Source organism: Rhipicephalus microplus, chromosome 6 (assembly GCF_043290135.1).
Source record: "Rhipicephalus microplus isolate Deutch F79 chromosome 6, USDA_Rmic, whole genome shotgun sequence".
Lineage (NCBI taxonomy): Eukaryota > Metazoa > Arthropoda > Arachnida > Ixodida > Ixodidae > Rhipicephalus > Rhipicephalus microplus.
The window spans coordinates 163,101,833-163,119,393 of record NC_134705.1 but is presented as its reverse complement, the minus strand read 5'-3'; the positions used below and the strand labels follow the sequence as shown (position 1 = coordinate 163,119,393).

The 17,561-nt window shown below is 44.0% G+C and overlaps 1 protein-coding gene across 6 annotated transcripts in view; it reads right to left on the bottom strand.

The window, feature by feature from the left end:
- LOC119167205 (sodium/calcium exchanger 3) overlaps positions 1-17,561 on the bottom strand; it is a 362,967-nt gene that overhangs the window by 220,350 nt on the left and 125,056 nt on the right. For 5 of the 6 annotated variants that reach the window (XM_075866920.1, XM_075866923.1, XM_037418641.2 and 2 more), the window contains exon 2: positions 12,086-12,138. The gene's annotated coding sequence lies outside the window, so the exon portion shown is untranslated. Of the gene's footprint in view, positions 1-3,683; positions 3,758-12,085; positions 12,139-17,561 lie in introns of those variants that run through there. The other variant, XM_075866922.1, reaches the window with a different exon arrangement.

Genomic DNA, 17,561 nt, shown 5'->3' with positions numbered 1-17,561 from the left:
GCGTCTGCCATAATCGTATCGTGGCTTTGGGACGCCTGATAATAGTATTGTTATATTTTTTTTTCTTTTTGCACTAGACTTAAACTGCATCGTATAATGAAAAGGCGAATCTCCAAGATGTTCAAACTTCAAAAACGGAGTTCAGTTTTCCCAAAAGACCTACTTTTATGAGACTTACAAATAAACTTGTGCCACGTACTTAAAGCCATCGTTACAAAAAAAAAACGTCATCACAGAACGTTACCCTTTTCTCCAAAGTTCAACCAATCTCATCCGAAATAGATTCAGCGCTGCTCCCGAAGAGGAGGAGGAACCAACTTTATTGAGAGAGAAGGCGCGGGGTCTCAAGGTGGCTCCAGGCGGGCAGCGAGCCTTTCGGCCCAGGCATCAATAGCGAGCTGCTTCTCCTTAATTGGAGTCTTAATTAACTCCCACCTGAGTGGGAGCAAGCTGACAGGGGCATTTTGTGGGGGGGGGGGGGGGGGGGAGGACAGCCATCACAGCCAATTCTTGCGCGCTACAGCCAATTCTTGTGTACCAATTCTTGCGCGATACAGTTTTGGCAGATGGGGTTCACCGATCCCCATCTAATAAGTGCCAGCCTGTGAGGACAAAAAAGAGAAGGGGAATGAGGAGGCACGCCGCCTATAGCACAAGGTCTAACAAACCGGGAGGCGCGTCTCTCGGACCCAGTCTTTTCTGGTGAGCCACCGACTTCCTTTAAATAACATCCCAAACTTTTAGAAAAGTGATCGGCGCTTCTACCCATCACCTGATGATGATTGATTGATTTGGTATGTGGGGTTTAACGTCCCAAAAACCACGATATGATTATGAAAGACACCGTATAGTGGAGGGCTCCGGAAATTTCGACCACCTGGGCTTTTTTTACCTGATGAAGACCTTACGAGAGCACAGGCTACGATGCTTCGCCGCTGTTCTTGAGTAACCATTTTTCCGCTTTGTGCGCGTGTCTGAACAAAAGAATAGGTATCTCTTCTTGGAAACGAAGCTTTTTTTTCGTATCTGCCAGTCCCATCTGAATGTGATAAGAACGCGGCGAGTTACGCAGCGCGAAGGGTGCTGTCTCATTTACCGTGGGCCTGAGATCACCGTACTGAGATAACGATAACTGCACCAAGATTCGCGTACATCACTATACCACCGTTTAGATACGCGTAGAAAAAAAATAAATTCCTCTTCGCGGAAATGTGTATACGCGCTTCTTCTACAGCTTTACACATCTTAGATACACAGATAGATAGGCGTGTTATACAGTAGATGCGTACGTGCTGAGGCAGCGTTATAGATCTTCCGCCTTTACGACGCCTTTGAGGTGGTTAATCACAATCCGAGCGAAAGTGGCGAAATGGTGCTTCCACGCGGAATCGTACACAACCCGTTTAACCGCGGTTACGATGCGCCGGTTTCACATCGTGCGCCGATGCATCATGTACTTGATGTGTGCTCTTGCTCCGTGAAAAGCAAATAAGAAGTCCGTCGAAAATGTACTGTTTCTCGGAATTAGTGGCCTCTACTTTGCTCGTTGTTTATCTAACAACATGGTTTTCCGAGTGTTTGAACATTGCGTATATATATATATATATATATATATATATATATATATATATATATATATATATATATATATATATATATATGTATGTTTGTATGTATACATATATATATATATATATATATATATATGTGTGTGTGTGAGAGAGAGAGAGAGAGAGAGAGAGAAGGAGACTTGGTGAAGAACGGCTATTTGGGCTAGAGACTTGGTGAGTTAGTTCATCATTACTATGCTTTCAAACTGGTATCGTGAGAGAACAAGAAACCATTATCAACACACCCCTATATATGATTGCGAGGTGCAGCTACGACGCAGATAATTCGGCGAGAGCGCCGAGATGTTCGAAGAATTCGTGGTATTTCACAATGAAATGAGAGAAGAGCGCGATGCAGGTTGGCGTGCCAATTCTTTCCAAGAAACGTTTACACAAACAAAGTGTCATTTCTACCGATGCTTACTCTTGCTCTCGAATAGAAGCAGATGTAAATAAGCAAATATTTCGGTGTGCTGTACAATGTATATACAATGGTATACAATTTCTTTGAAAACTTTTCTTATTACCAAGATTTTACTTAGACGGACACTACAGAGGAGAACAATCTTTCTTATAACAGGTAATTGTTTTTTTTTCCAAATTCTAAAATAAGCACGCGTTTCGAGGGAAGATGGAACTTCTTCGGCGAGAAAACACGCAAAATGAGAAAGTGGGTGGGCGACGCCTCTTAGAAATTACCGCACCGGGCGCCGTGACATCTTTAATTTTTCATGGCGTCTGCTGGGTCCAACGCAAGGCCAAAAAAGCAGAAGTCAATTACGCTGTTATCTGAGCAGGCCAAGGACTTAACGTTCCAAGTTTTAATGTTCTTTTTTGTTGAGCGAACGTTGCGATAATATGAAAAACACGTTGAAAGCTAGGACGTCATCATCAGAGATTCCGTTGGGAAATTCTAAAGTGAAACTTTCACGTTTTTTTTGTCCTCAATTAAATAACAAATCACGACAGAATTAACAACATAAAAGTTACCAATCCAATAAATTCTGTCGCGTTAGTGTTTCCTTATTTACGAATAGCGCAAAAAACAAAACAAAAAAAGACGACGGCAATAGAAGTCCTTAATCTGTGTTAATCACAAAGATACCGAGAACATGGTGATTCATTTCTTTTACTCACGTAGAAATGTGATAAGATAAAGTCGAGCGAAATTAGACCACACCAGGAACTTTTGACCGCGGTAAAATCAAATGAACAAGTTTTTTTTCTATTTCCGTCCGATTGCGTTTCTAGTCAATCAGTTTCAACAGCTCCCCTCTAAACGACACGTAATGTTTCCTATGCATGACATCATCGTGCGCCACTGGCATCGCGTGCTTCTGAGTAACAAGAAGGGAACACCAATAGCAATAATAGCATATAATAATCCGGTTTTCTTTGCATCTCAAAACCACAATAGGATTATGAGAAACGCCGCAGTGGAGGGCTCCGGAAATTTAGACCACCTGGGGTTCTTTAACATGCACCCAAATCTGAGCACACGGGCCTACAACGTTTCCACCTCTATGGGAAATGCAGCCGCCGCAGCCGAACAACGCAAGCAGGAGCACCCGTCAATTTTAAGCGTCCCTATCTTTTTTGTTTGTTCTGTTGCGCTTGCTATATAAGATGCACAAGTTGAAAACTATCTCCCATTCTGCAGCAAAGAGCAAGTGACGATGGCAAAATGCTGTACCAATCGGCCTTGGTCGCCTTAGAATGTGCAGTTAGATGTGCACTGCCACATTATGCCACCATTTGCCTGCTTTTTGCTAGTCAATGATCAGTACTTTGCTTAACCTACAAAACGCTTAGTAAACATCCCGAATTCAAAAATGTTACGCCTATATAGAGGGCCTCGTACAACGCATACACGCGATAGAAAGCTTTGGACAAACCACCCACTGAAATACTGAATTCATTGTAATAAATAAATTGCCCTGTTTTGATTGAACCCATCGCAGCTGCGGGCAACGAATGACGATTAAAACATGCGCAAGCGAGACCACAGGCGCCAAAGTTCTGCCTACATAGCTTTCATTCAGAAATGAAGGACTCAATAAACAGTAAACTTACCAATATTGCACGCTGATCTTCCGTCAATGTTAGGTAGTCATACATTCAGCTTATCAACACAAGATGTCGACATCCACACCACCGATGTTCTTTTAGCCAGCAACTGGCTCACGATAACACCGTCAACAAAAACCAAAACACCACCTCGTAATAACATGCACAACTCAGACAGCAGGCATTAGCACCGCATCACTCATTGGAACAGCGCACACCACCGAAGATTTTTTTTCCTTTCCATGTGCTATCCAAAATCCCGTCGGTGTACGCCCCACACCCACAATTACTTCACAGTCGCAACAAAATAGTCACTTCCACTCTAGCTTTCTCAACGAAAAAAAGAATGGAAGCTTGCTCTTTGCGCTCTGATTGCCCGCAGCACTTCAAGAAACGGAGCTCCGCACAAGAGACGAGAAACACCCTACTCGCCTAGACTACCCGATGCTCTCTATATAGTCTCGGCGGAGATACAAGGCCCGTTGTCTTTATCTATCGCTCGAACAATGCGCACGCCGTATCGGCTGCGGCTCTGATAGCGCGAACTAGAAAAAAGCGTCACAGCTACTCCCGTTCCCACTCCCGTTGGTTCTCCGTTATTATTAGTTTTTTTTTTTACGTACGGACATGCGTATTATACACCGTCATATCGCCTCCGTTGAGTAAACAGACGCTTCTCCTTTCTCAGAGGGGCAGAACTCGCCAAAACGGCACTCTTCTCGGCGCTGTAGCACAAAAGAAAGAAATGCAGTACACAAGAACTGAAGCTAAAGTGCCCTGTACCGAGGCCAAAGTGGTGCACCTTGGAAGATAGCCTGCCCATTCTATTCAGGGGACATGGCAGGATAGCCTGCCCATTCTATTCAGGGGTCATGGCAGGATAGCCTGCCCATTCTATTCAATGAACATGGCAGGATAGCTCGGCGAGCGTTTTCAAGGTCTTTAAATCTTTCTCGGTGTGGATGTTTCGTTTATTAAGGGCTAGATACTTTAGATATCTCATCAAACAGGGAAAGTGAGCGTTGGTGGCATCGGCATCGACACGAACAGCCCTAAAGATATCGCTTGACCTCCCTCAGAGGAGACGCCCCGCTGCGGTGGTCTTGTGGCCAAGGTACTCGGCTGCTGACCTGCAGGTCACCGGTTCGAATCCAGGCTGCGGTGGCTGCATTTCAGATGGAGGCGGAAACTTTGTGGGCCCGTGTGCTCAGATTGAGGAGCACGTTAAAGAACCCCAGGTGGTCGAAATTTCCGGAGCCCTTCACTACGGCGTCTCTCATAATCACATGGTGGTATTAGGACGTTAAATCCCACATATCAATCAATCCCTCAGAGGAGCTCTTTCGTTCATTAAAGGAATGCCTACTATGCCTCATGAAACGGGAAAAGCGACTTGCGGTGCCGTCAGCGTCGACACGAGCGGTTGAAAAAGTATCACTTGATCACAGATGATGTAATCGTGATGTCATACATATCGCAGAAATTTATCATCATGACGTTACCGTGAGATCGTGTAACATGAAATCACATGATAACGTCGTCACATGGCTTTTGTTCATTCATCCGGGGGGGGGGGGGGGGGGGGAGGACAATCCCAGAGGCAGTGTGACACCACGCTATAGGCGTTGAAGGCTACAGGAAGGTGGAGGGGTAGAGGAACAATACAATCGACTGAAACGTCAAGCTAATAGCTAATTTGACGCGTGTATCTTTCGCACTGGCACTCTATTCCAGGAGATTTGGTACCGATTCGTACAATTCAACAGATTGTCGAGTGTGAAGCAGGCTTTTGTTTTCGACTGTTTCAGAGAGTGTAACACGCTGCAGAACTTCATCTTATGGTTCTTTGTAGTTACGTGCAGTGAAATGAGAAGGTAAAGAATACGAATCTAAATTTAAGCTGGTGCCTCGAAAAGCCTCCGCGGGGCGGCGCCGACCTCTTGGAGAGAGTGAAGGCGTTCACGTCACTCTTCAAACGTATACAAGTGTGAAGTAACGAAAAAAAAGGGTACACTAGGAAATACGATGATCCAGGGCCTAGAAGTTTGTGGTGTAGGGGCCTGAGCATTTCACTTTCTTGTCCGTCATCTTGTTTTCTTCCCCATGTCTTGCGTCATTGCCTCTTGCAAGCACTTCGCTGTTAGGGATGTTAGAGATGTCGTTTTCTTTGCCTCTCTGTAAGTTAAAACTCTGGTCGTGCGAAAGTCACGCCCACCCCAAACGTTATAGGCAAACTACTCGCACTAATTTCAAGCTCTTACAAAACTGCATATTGGTGCCTGATTCTTCTGGGCCTACCTCTTCGCCACGTGCTGATAGTTGCTCCTGGGGCCGCTAACAATCACTGATTACCTGAGTGTCGCTGATTAGAATTAATTACCACCACACGCCAACTGACCGAAAAAAAAAGGAAACCTTCTGTATTGCATCACCTACACTACTTAACAATCCTTTGAAACGCGCCCGCGCTCTAGTTCCCTGAGAAGCAGAAGTGAACTATTAGTGGCCCTGCATTACGTCACAAATAGTTAAGTCAGTTTCCCTTTCAAAAGGCGAAGAAACGTGCTTAATGCACAACCTTGCAAGAGGCCCAGATAAACTCCGCATGCTATACGACGAGTTTATTCCTGCTCCTGGTGTCCTGAAGTATAGCACAACTTAGCGAAACCTTATGAATGGCTCCTCTTTGTGCCAATATGTTGGTGTCTGAATACACAATATTCGTAAGTGTATGTGATCAGTGTACGAATTGCAGTAATTAATCCGACGCCTGGAGCACCAAGACAGGTGGCAAACAGGTGATAACGTCTGCAAAATTATCACAAAATAAGTTCATACGTGTTTTTGTATTGTCGAGTTGATAAACACGATAACAGAATTTTCATGATTGCACAGACAAGTGAATGTAAAAACTCGCCTGATGATTTGGTCACGGCATATCGATAACAGTCATAGCGCATGATTGAGCCAACCATCGATTAACTCGCATAAAAAGAAAACGGAATGCATTAGCACTTCTCTCTCGCATAGACTCCCACATGAGCCGGATCGATAGTTTCACCTGTTACTTGCGCATGCGCGGATAAGTATTCATGATCGCTTTCTTTTTACCCAGCTTTGCAGTTGTTAGCAAGCATTTGTGGTGTTTTGAAACTGTTTGTGGAGATTAAAGGCTTCGCTTCATCGCCACTTTCCATCATCAACTTTTCTTTCTTTCTCTCTTCCTGCTTTTCCACCCCCTTCCCCTTTGCTAATGCTGAATAGAAGGCCAGAAAATTGATTTAGGCGAACCTCTTACCTTTTTTTGCCAGAAAAAAATCTTTCTCTGTGTGTCCACAATTGCATGGCCTGTCTTTGAGTATGAATAAAGAAGCCTTCTATCTAAGGTCTAGTGATAAGCCCCGGAGCCGTTACAGGAAACGTTTCCAGCGCTTCGCCCAAGCTTCCAACCTCGTCTTCTCAATGTCAACCGTACAAGCGCTGTCGAAATAACATTGAGTGCGTTTGAAAAATGAGAATGGCGGGGAGTGTTTGAAATATGGCTAACTCAATATGACGTAGTCTGTCGTCATTCTCGGTGTATAGGAAGGAGGTGCGACGCGTTAAACGCAATTAGCGAGCCCGGCACGTCGACGTTAGCGCCGTCGGCATCGTTAGAACCTCCATTCAGCGACTGTCACTCTACGCTGACATCTACACCAAGGAGGTTTAAAAAAACAATCCTTGCTGTATTTATATACTACCGAAGAGTTCATTCCTCCTTGAGTCTTGTGTACCGTTACGGCCCTGGCGTGCAGGGGGGGGGGGGCGAACTACTGTTTGCGTCTACAAGAGACGCCCGTCGTGCATTCGAGGGTGAGCGTGATCGTGTGAAGTGAATTAGTATCCAGGACGTTTCTACATCGCAGACGTCTCACACGACTTCGTTAACCTGCCGCTCCGAGTTGGCTTTAGGGCGAGCCCTCTTCGCTTCGGCCTCCCGGGCTGTCACCGCAGGGTGTTGGCGGCGAGTTCGAGCTGCTGCTGCGTTGCGAGCGTACCACGCTGCTGCCTTGGCTCCGGAGGTGTTCATATGGCCCAGCGGTAACGAAGTCTTTTAGGGGCGAAGCTCCTTAAAGCGGCACCCGTTCGTCCCTCGTCGTAGTACGTAACATGTCTTACGCTTTAACCTACCAGATGGTGCCGGTGGGAGATTTCTCCTGTGCGTTGTTGTACTATAAAGATTCGCAGCGTGCGCGTTAACTAAAAGCCAAATTCTCCTGTCTCTCATTCCCCATTAGCAGCCATTGGCTTGTATACATTAAGCACTATCTGACAAGAAAAGGTCGCTACGTTATACTCGCTGGGCATAAATTCCTTGGTTTTAGAAAGGTTTAGTGAGCGTTGGGCCGCAGTGCCATGAATGCAGTGAACTAGTATATACCATGAACTCGAGGTGGTTAAAAGTGGGAAGTAAACAAGAAGCGCCGCAAGCCGTAAGAAAGTGAGCGTGTGCCACCTCTCGTTTAGTCCTTGGAATAACCATTGGGTGGTGGTTCTTCTATATGCGGAATATATGAATAAAAAAATGCGAGATGGTGGTACTTGTAGTGTTGACCAGATGGACGAACGGACAAACAAACAGATGCATCGACGGACGCACGGATGGCTGCACGGACGGGCGGATGCATGGAAGAACGCAGGGAGGGACGCACAGATGAATGTGCGGACGCACGAATAGACGCACGCACGGACGGGCGGATGGACGCACGGGCGGCCACACAGACGCACGCATGTACGGACGGAAGCAAGAACGAACGGACGGACAGATGCTTCGCCCCACTCTCCATCATTCACCCCGTGGATACGCTGCCCTTTTATTTAACTTCGTCGACTCCCGGCAAAGAGGAAGAAAGCGCACGTGTTCAGAGCATTTCTGAAGTAACCGGAGAAGTGTACATGCCGCCGGCGCCGCCGGACATTGCGCGAACAGAACAATCTTGCCGAGCAAGCTCCTAAAACTCCTAAAGTGGGGTTTAAATGTATGGCGTCAATCGTTGCGCAAACAATCGGATAGACAGAGCAAGAAAAGGGAGCAGGCGGTAAGAGCACGGGCAATCAACTAGTTTTATTTATTTGGTCACTGCACGTACTATATGCATTTTGCACACGTACCATATAAAAATAAAGACGTGGGCAGGGGGGGGGGGGGGGGCAGAAAGGCGAACGCACATGTCAAGATTACCTCAAGTCGACAAAAGATGCGTGGCGGCAGGCATTCCTACATACATGTAACCACGTACATATAGTGGTGGCTCAGTAGGTCATTAATCATTATTAGGCAACCATTTTCACGACCACAGTGCAAGGACAGTTTCACAATGTGGCGGACGGCCCTTAGCTGCTGCCTTTTCACCGACCGCGACTCCAAACGACGCCGACGGTGATCGCAGTGCAGCGACGACCTCATTACATCCAGCGGTGGTGCCAATTAGAGTACTCCGCGACTCTCCGAGCTCATTAGCAGTCATTATTCGAAACGCACACCGATCTCGGCGAGCAGAAAGTGTCGGTGGCAACTGCGGGTTCCGCTTCAATACCGTACTTTAAACTCCTTTACATTAATGAACAAGGACAATGATAAAGTTTATGGTGGGGTTGTTTTACGTCAGTGGAACTTTCGCCGCTACCGCCTTGTGGTTACGGTGGAAGTTGAAAAATATTCCTAAAATCCACGTCAATATATATATTATGTCGTTTTGTGGCCTCGTATATATATATATATATATATATATATATATATATAAGGAAAACAGGTGTATACCTATGGGCTCGTTTTTCCGTGTTTTGACACAATAATAATAAGATCTAACAGACAGGAATTCCAAGGAATACATAGGGGAAATTATTAGAACCAATGAAATGTAAATAAGAAGAAAGAAAAGGGGGTGAAATATAACCAGCCGTGAGCAGGAATCGAACCTACGACCTTCGAATAACGCAATCGATGCTCTCTCTCTCCCTCCCTCTCTCTCTCTCTCTCTCTCTCTCTATATATATATATATATATATATATATATATATATATATATATATATATATATATATATATATATATGATGGCGCTGACTGTCGCTCCTACTTCTAAAATTCACAGATAAACCCAAAAAGTGGATGGAGGGAGTGCCGCTGTAATAGCTCAGTGGTTAGAGCATCGAACGCGTAATTCGAAGGTCGTAGGTTCGATTCCTGCTTACAGTTGGTAATTTTTTCATCCACTTTTCTTTCTTCTTATTTACATTCAATTATTGTTAATAACTTCCCCTGTACATTCCTTGGCATTACTGTCTGTTATATCTCATTATTATTGTGTTAAAAACACGGAAAAACGAGCCCTTAGGTATACACTTCTTTCCCTTATTTTATATATATATATATATATACGTTTATTGACATTATTACAGGAGGCCACTCTCTCCCAAGAGAAATATTGGTTCTTGGGTAAAAAAGTGAAGATTCGTAATATTAATCATAATAATTGTCAGGGTTTAACATCACAAAACCACGATATGATTGATATGTTGGGTTTAACGTCCAGAGACCACCATATAAATATGAGAGATGCCGTTGTGCACGACTCCGTAAATTTCAATCACCTCGAGTTCTGCACCCAAATCTGAGCACACGGACCTACAGCATTTTCGTCTCCATCGAAAACGCAGCCGCCGCAGCCAGGATTCGATCCCGCGACTTGCGGTTAGCAGCCGAGTACCTTAGCAACTAGACCACCACGGCGGGGCTACAATACGATTACGATGGAGTGCCATGGCGCAGGGGTCCGGAAACTTTCACCACATGGTGAACACGGTCTTTAAGAATGTCTTGCCTCAATCGCAAGTGTGGCCGCCGATGCCAAGTTAGAGGTCCATTGTAATGGACCCCAGTATTCCGACTAGCTGAGCCGCATTGTGCAAGTCCCTGGCGAATGTTGGTTGAACGTTCATCTTTTCAACTTCACACCAGGGACACAAGCGTGTGTCTCTATGGTTAAGTCAGCTGTCTAAAACGGTGTAGAGTTCGACATCACGAGAGAGATCAACGGCCAAAGTCTTTAGCGCATAGCCTCCTACCCATAGTTGGTGGACGTGTACGGTTAGTTTTTCACCTGGCCTGGTTCCTATAGCCAGGTCACCTGTCAGTGTCTGGTCTATGGTCTGATTAGTGCATGTAATCTGTATGTGTTCACTATTTCTATGCATTCGTGTATGCCCCATATGCGTGTGGGTTATTATACATATGCACTCCATTTTAACGCTGAAGTTATGTAAATTACAGGTATCTTGACACCTCTTGTATATATTTGCTAACATTTTCATCAAGTACTAAAATTTCTGTACATATATCATCTTGTACACCATGCTTATCGTGATTATATATATATATATATATATATATATATATATATATATATATATATATATATATATATATATATATATATATATATATATATATATATATATATATATATATATATATTTATTTATATATATATAGTGTCGCTCTAGAGCGGGTATGTGCCACTGGTGGGTACTTACTACTACATACAGACAAGGAATGGACAGACCCACACCTTAAGGAGCTTCGTCCCTAAAAGTAACTCCGTGCTTTTGTTCACGGTAGCGCATATTCTCGTTGAGCAAAACAACCACGTCCACTTTTTTTCAGCTTCTCTTCATGTTTCAGTGATATTGCTTATTAGAATTAAAATATTTTGAACGAGAAAAAATTCGTTAGGGTGGCGCTAATTCTCGGGCTCATTTTGTGATAACGATTTTGTTCGGTAGCTCGATATGGTCTGGCAACTCTGGCAAGCGCTGTTGGATTAAGCATACATTCAATTTCTCCGCGGTAAGATACCTACAGTCGTGGGTGGAGTTCCGTTGCTTTCTTCTGTTTTCTAGTAGGTAACCTGCTAATTACAACTTGACCTCATTATGACGTCAAGTTCTAACTATTGTCAATGAAGTGACGTCAAGATATGTGTTTTAAGCGTGTTGTCAAGCCATATTTGTTGTCCTATCTGCTTTCATAGTATGAGCACAACCACAAGCATCACGCGGTTTACGACCTTGTATATAAAAAAGATGAAGTATCTTTGATAACATTATTTTATGTGTGTTGTCAACGGTTGCCGATAGTACCACGTCATGATTTTCTCTCTCTCAGTGCTTCCGCTTTCTATTGCATGATTGCTCGATATGTTCACAGCCTTGTTGGGCAGCGCTTGGGTGGTAGAGTCATTTTTAAGCCGGTAATGTGTCTTAAGCCGTACCATCCCTTCACAAGTAACATGTTGAAAATAATTAAAGAATATAGAAGCTGATGGTTCGGTTGCCCCCAAAATAAAAAAAAACTCGGCTACTTACCCCCAGTTTCACGTTGTGAATAGGGTCCACGCTCCCGGCGATCTCTATCTCCCCTGCAAAAAAAATGAAAGAACACAATTTTAATACTTGCGATGCAATGCATTTTTACATGACTATATATATATATATAAGGATTTCTAGAGAAGGAAACCGGGTTAGGAGAGACAGAATGTTAGGTGGGCAGATGAGATTAAGAAGTTGGGGAGTGTAAATTGGCAGCAGCAAGCACAGGACCAAGATGACTGGCAGAACATGGGAGAGGCCTTTGTCCTGATGTGGATGTAGTAGTCAGGCTGATAAACTATATATATATATATATATATATATATATATATATATATATATATATATATATATATATATATATATATATATATATATATATATATATATATATACGGAGCACACAAAGGCGTGGCGGATTGATGATATCCTTATGAATAATTTCAATTGTTTATACAAATTTCGAGGAGAAGTTATTATTAGAACTGTTAACGTCAGTAAATAATGTTAACTGTAGTAAACTATGAAGTAGGCCTGATGCATCGAATAAATAATAATCTGTGGAGCTTACCGTCTCAAATCATTGATATGATAATAAGAGATGCCATAACGGAGAGCTTTGCAAGTTTGCAGCCCCTGAGGTTCTTTAACGTGCACCTAAATACAAGTAAAGACACCTCGATCACTTTTGCTTCAATCCAAAGCGTGGTCACAGCGGCAGAGATTCTATCTCGTGACCTGCTGCCACTAATAGGTCAAGGACGAAGAACAATGTTAAAAACAATGCCACAACTGATGAAAAAAGAACGTTTATTGGAATTCGTTGTTTCTGCATATGTTGTCCCTACTGCAGTGAAATAACGTGATGAGGAATTATTTCAGCCAATTTAGAACAGTTCTAGTATGTAATTTTCATATGATTAATTTTAGTCGAGGAGTGAACACCACTGACATCATAAATACCTATTTAAGTTTACAAGATCTTATCAATCCCCGTTAAGCTTTCTCACCGAAACCTTCAAATAGTTTCTCTGTTTCGTATGTTGCCATATTGCGTAGCGCGTGCTACTTGATCATGTAAAATTCGTTCCGTTTCGCTAAAACATTTGCAGGACATAAATGTTACATATAAATCACTAATTGCAAAGCTAGTTACATAGCGCTACTCAAAGCAACGTATTTACATGTACTATTCGAGGCAAATTTTCCAAATCAAGGTGATGACATTCATGACTCATCCTTATGACTCACCAAATCGAACAACTGACCCTCGGCGGAGACCGCCACGTGACGTCGGGACGAGCGATACAAAACAGATCATCACGTGATGACGTCACCAGGTGGAGCCATCATGATGTCACAGATCGCAAAATACTGTAACGTCATCATTGCGTCACATATTCCAGCATGGCGTCATGCTACGTAACCCCACATGATGGCGTTGTATAGCGTCCTTCTTTGGCAGCGGCACGGGAAGTGACGGCTGGGGTTCCCTGTTCTCTTGCAAATCGATTCAGAGAAAAATAAGACGGCTTTAGCGTTCTAGTGGTATTACGTGAACGCGCGATCGACCCCGGGAGCTTTACAGCAAAACCTAATCGATACTGGTCTGCGAGCCTCCGTTAATGTCGTAAACACTTATTACATATACTGCGTTCACAACATCCAGAGCGTGGGATCGAATGCCGACTGGGACGACCGCATTTTCGGTAGAGGGGAAAATGCTTCAGACCCGTGCGCTTATACTTAGGCACACTTTAAAAAACCCAAGGTGACCGAAATTTCCATAGCCCTCCACTATACGGCGTCTTTCATAATTTTATCGTGGTTATCGGACGTAAAACCCTCCAGATTATTATGATTTCTTGACTATCCAGAAAACAGCCCGTTTAACAAATCAGACACACGGTGCACTGTTCTTCGCTGCGGTTCTTTCTTGTTTATTAGATTGTTTTAGTTCAACAAATCATCAGCTCCATTCTCAGGCGAACACTGCGACAAACCTCGTTCGCCACGCCTCTTCTGAAAAAATGATCGACCATGCGTTTTGTTATCCTTGCTTCCGCCAGCGACAAAATCTGCACTCATCCGAAAGATAGCACATAACTTTTATTACTTGGAACGTTTCGTTTCGTTTAACTCTTACTCGCAATCAATCCCGCAATCCTTTTTTCGCCACTGCCGTGTTCGTATCCTCCACAGCCGCCTCCCTTTGTATCCCCGCAACAAACAACCATCCGATGCAGCCAGCATTGCAAACGTCCAACACAATGGTATTTGTGGCAAACACATTGGACTTCACTATTTTTTTGTCGAATCGTCGTCGCAGTCATTATTTTCTTCCTAGGGTCGTCCGGCGATCGTCGCCAACACTGTCCCCAATGGTCCTTTTATTATTTCTCTCCGCGCTGCATTCTTCGAAAGGTCCTGCAAGCACGCAAAACAATTGCAAGCGAAAAAGTGTGCTGTTGTCGTAGACCGCAATGACTTCCTCTCTTTTCTATCTGCTGCGATTAAGATCTTTCGCAGTTTTTGACGTTCTTTTTAAGCGAAAAGCTACCATCGTAAACACGCGACTGACCCCGGAAGGATGCGGGTCACCCTTCCTCCATAACTCGCTTCCCCTTCCCTCTCTTTCCTTTTTACTTCCTGCTCCATGAGTTCGCCCTTATATCGCATTCGCTTCCCTGCATTATCGAATTTTTCGCCGTCTTTAACTGCGTTTCTTGTCATTGTACGTTTATTTCTATCTATACAAACTGAACCCGTCTCCGTCTTCCTTGTGGCATCCCCGCTTTCATAGACAAATTCCCCATTTGTTCTATTTTCTGGCTTCACTCTCTCCCCGTTGTTTTATCTGCCCCTTTTTATCTACATTTCCTTTTTCTGCCTCGCTCGACTCGTTTTCTCGACACTGTATTTTCTATCTTTTCAACCGACTAGAACTCGCCCTGATCTCCCACTTTGATATCCCCACTTCCCCTTTTTTTCTGGCATCGGCATTGCCTCCCCATCATCCCGTTCCCGCCTTCAGCTACTCATACACAAGAGTTCATTAGCATTATCTTTACGCGTGTCTCCTCTCGTGGTGTCCGTCTGCAAGTTTGCGCAGATTATTCTCTTCTGTTGAATTATCATTCTTTCCCAATGTTTCTATGTTCCTTCCTTATTTTGTAGATCTCTTCTCAAACATCGTGTGCACCTGGTGAGACGATAACTCCAACGGAGTCGAAACTTCGGATCGAAAATCCCATTAATTTCTCTCCACCAAACGCTCTCCTTTAGTTCTTTTAGTTCGTCGTATTCGGCATAGTACCGTATCACTCTCTCGTTTCGGCATGCATTTTGAACGGGCTACCCTTTGTACTCCCTTATTTTTCTTCACCAGTGCAGACTCCCAACTCCCTTCATTTCTTCGCTCCTGACTTCTTTTGTCTCCTTAATGCAACTTTTTTTTTCATGTAGTAGGGTTCACTTTGATTCATTTCCTCAGCTCAGTGTGTTCATGGCTTACGACAACATTTTTTTTATCCTTACCGTGTTTTTTTTTCAATTTGTTATCTCCACGCTCATCCCTGCTTCTCTTTAGTTTCTTCGCACTTTCCTCAACCCGACTTCCGGCCTCTTTCCAAATCTTCCTTAATTCGTTCGCGCCTATTTTTATGGTCTCCCTACTCTTACTGATTTTTTTGCGTATATAACCTATTATTCATTATTATTCATTTTTAGGTTCCCGTTAGCCAACTTCGGTCTCATTTTCCGATTTCATCCCGTAGTGCCACTTCCTACTGCATTTTACGCTTTCCCTGTGCTCCCTTTTTTGCTACGCTTACTTTTTTTCACTCTCCTAGTACTCCTTTCGTTAATTTATGCGTCATCCTCTGAATTTTTTTACCCGTTCGAGTGTTGAACTATGATTTCTCTTTTCTGCCCGAGTTCCCCTCTTCGTACTGATTTAACTCTGACTGCTGCCATTTCTGCTTTCTTTCTTAAATATAAACTTTTGCATTCCTGCCTTTAACGGCTATTCGTACAATTCAACGCCTCCCGCCACCTCACGTGGTTGTTTTCCCGATTCCCTAGGACTCCTCAATTTATTCCTTCCTCTAGCGCCGTCACCTCATCTTGTTTTTTTTTCGGTTTTCCCCAGCACTCCTTTCCTATTCTCCCTATACTTTTTACTACATCCCGAATGGCAATTGACTACCATTTCCCTACCACTATCTTCGAAACTCGCTACTTCGATCTTATTTCTAGCAGTGGCGTCATAATCTGATTCCTTGTTATCCTCATCGCTGAGTCCACAATTCTGCTCACTTTTTTTAATTCTTGTCTAAAAGCCGTTCAATTGATACTTTCGCTTCACGTGAAGTCAGCACTCCCTTCTTTTTGATTTTCTAGGCTTTGCCTAATTCCTCCCCTTCCCCCACCTTGATTCACCAAACCTTTTTCTATTGTCTTGGCGTTGTCCAATGTATCAATTTCCATTTCATCAACTCAACACTTCTCTTTTTCTAGGATTCGTACAATTGTTTCTTTCTTCACAAGCCAGTGTCGCTCAACATTAGATTTTCAATCGGTGTCAAGACATCATCGTAATTTTCACTCACATCTCTACCTGTCTCAACTCGACGCATTTTCATCACGGATTATCTAGGCGTCATCTAGCTTACCTTTATCCCCCACTAGTTTAGCACTCCCTTTTTACTGCTTTTCTGGGAGTCATCTTATTCCCCACATTAATACAACACTTTCATATTACTTTACGTATAGACATAATCAAATTTCTTTTCTTTTCCCGTCCTACTGTTTTGGCCCCTTTTCTAGGTGTTCTCTGATCCCCCTCCCTCCCTTAAGAAAGCACTCCCCTTTTACTCCACGCGTTGGGCGTCGTTCATTCCTCCTTTTTCAACGCAACACCTTTCCTCCCTAATTTCATACATGTGCCGAAGACCCTACCTGACAACGACGGCTGCCTTCGTCATCGATGCGCAGAGTCATCGTCATCAACGCTTCCCTCGTCCATGCAGCGGGTGCCAAACTCTTACTCATTTCCTCCATCCCTTTTCCCACTTGCGTCGCCATATCTCCAGGCTTATCGATCGATCACTCTGCTCGCTGACCGTGCGTGCTGACCGGAAGGCCGGCTTGGGTCCTTCAAAGAAGACACCACGCTTTAGCCCGGACCGAGTGCGCGAGAGGACGCCGCCCGCATGAATGGGCCTAGGCCCTGCATAATCACCCCGTTCCCTCTCCAGCTCTTCATATTTTTGTGCAGTCTGCTTCAGCCTCTCGCTTTCGATCATTTCTCCACTACCCTTCTCCAAACGAAAGCTGGCGTGTGGGGCCTTTCGCACACGGTATTCCTTCAGGACGCCTTCGCTCACTGCCTATGCCTGATTTTTTTTTTCACTTAGCTGGTCTTTCTGCACACCTTAGCTGGCACTCAGCAAGCTTGATGCGTTACACGCCT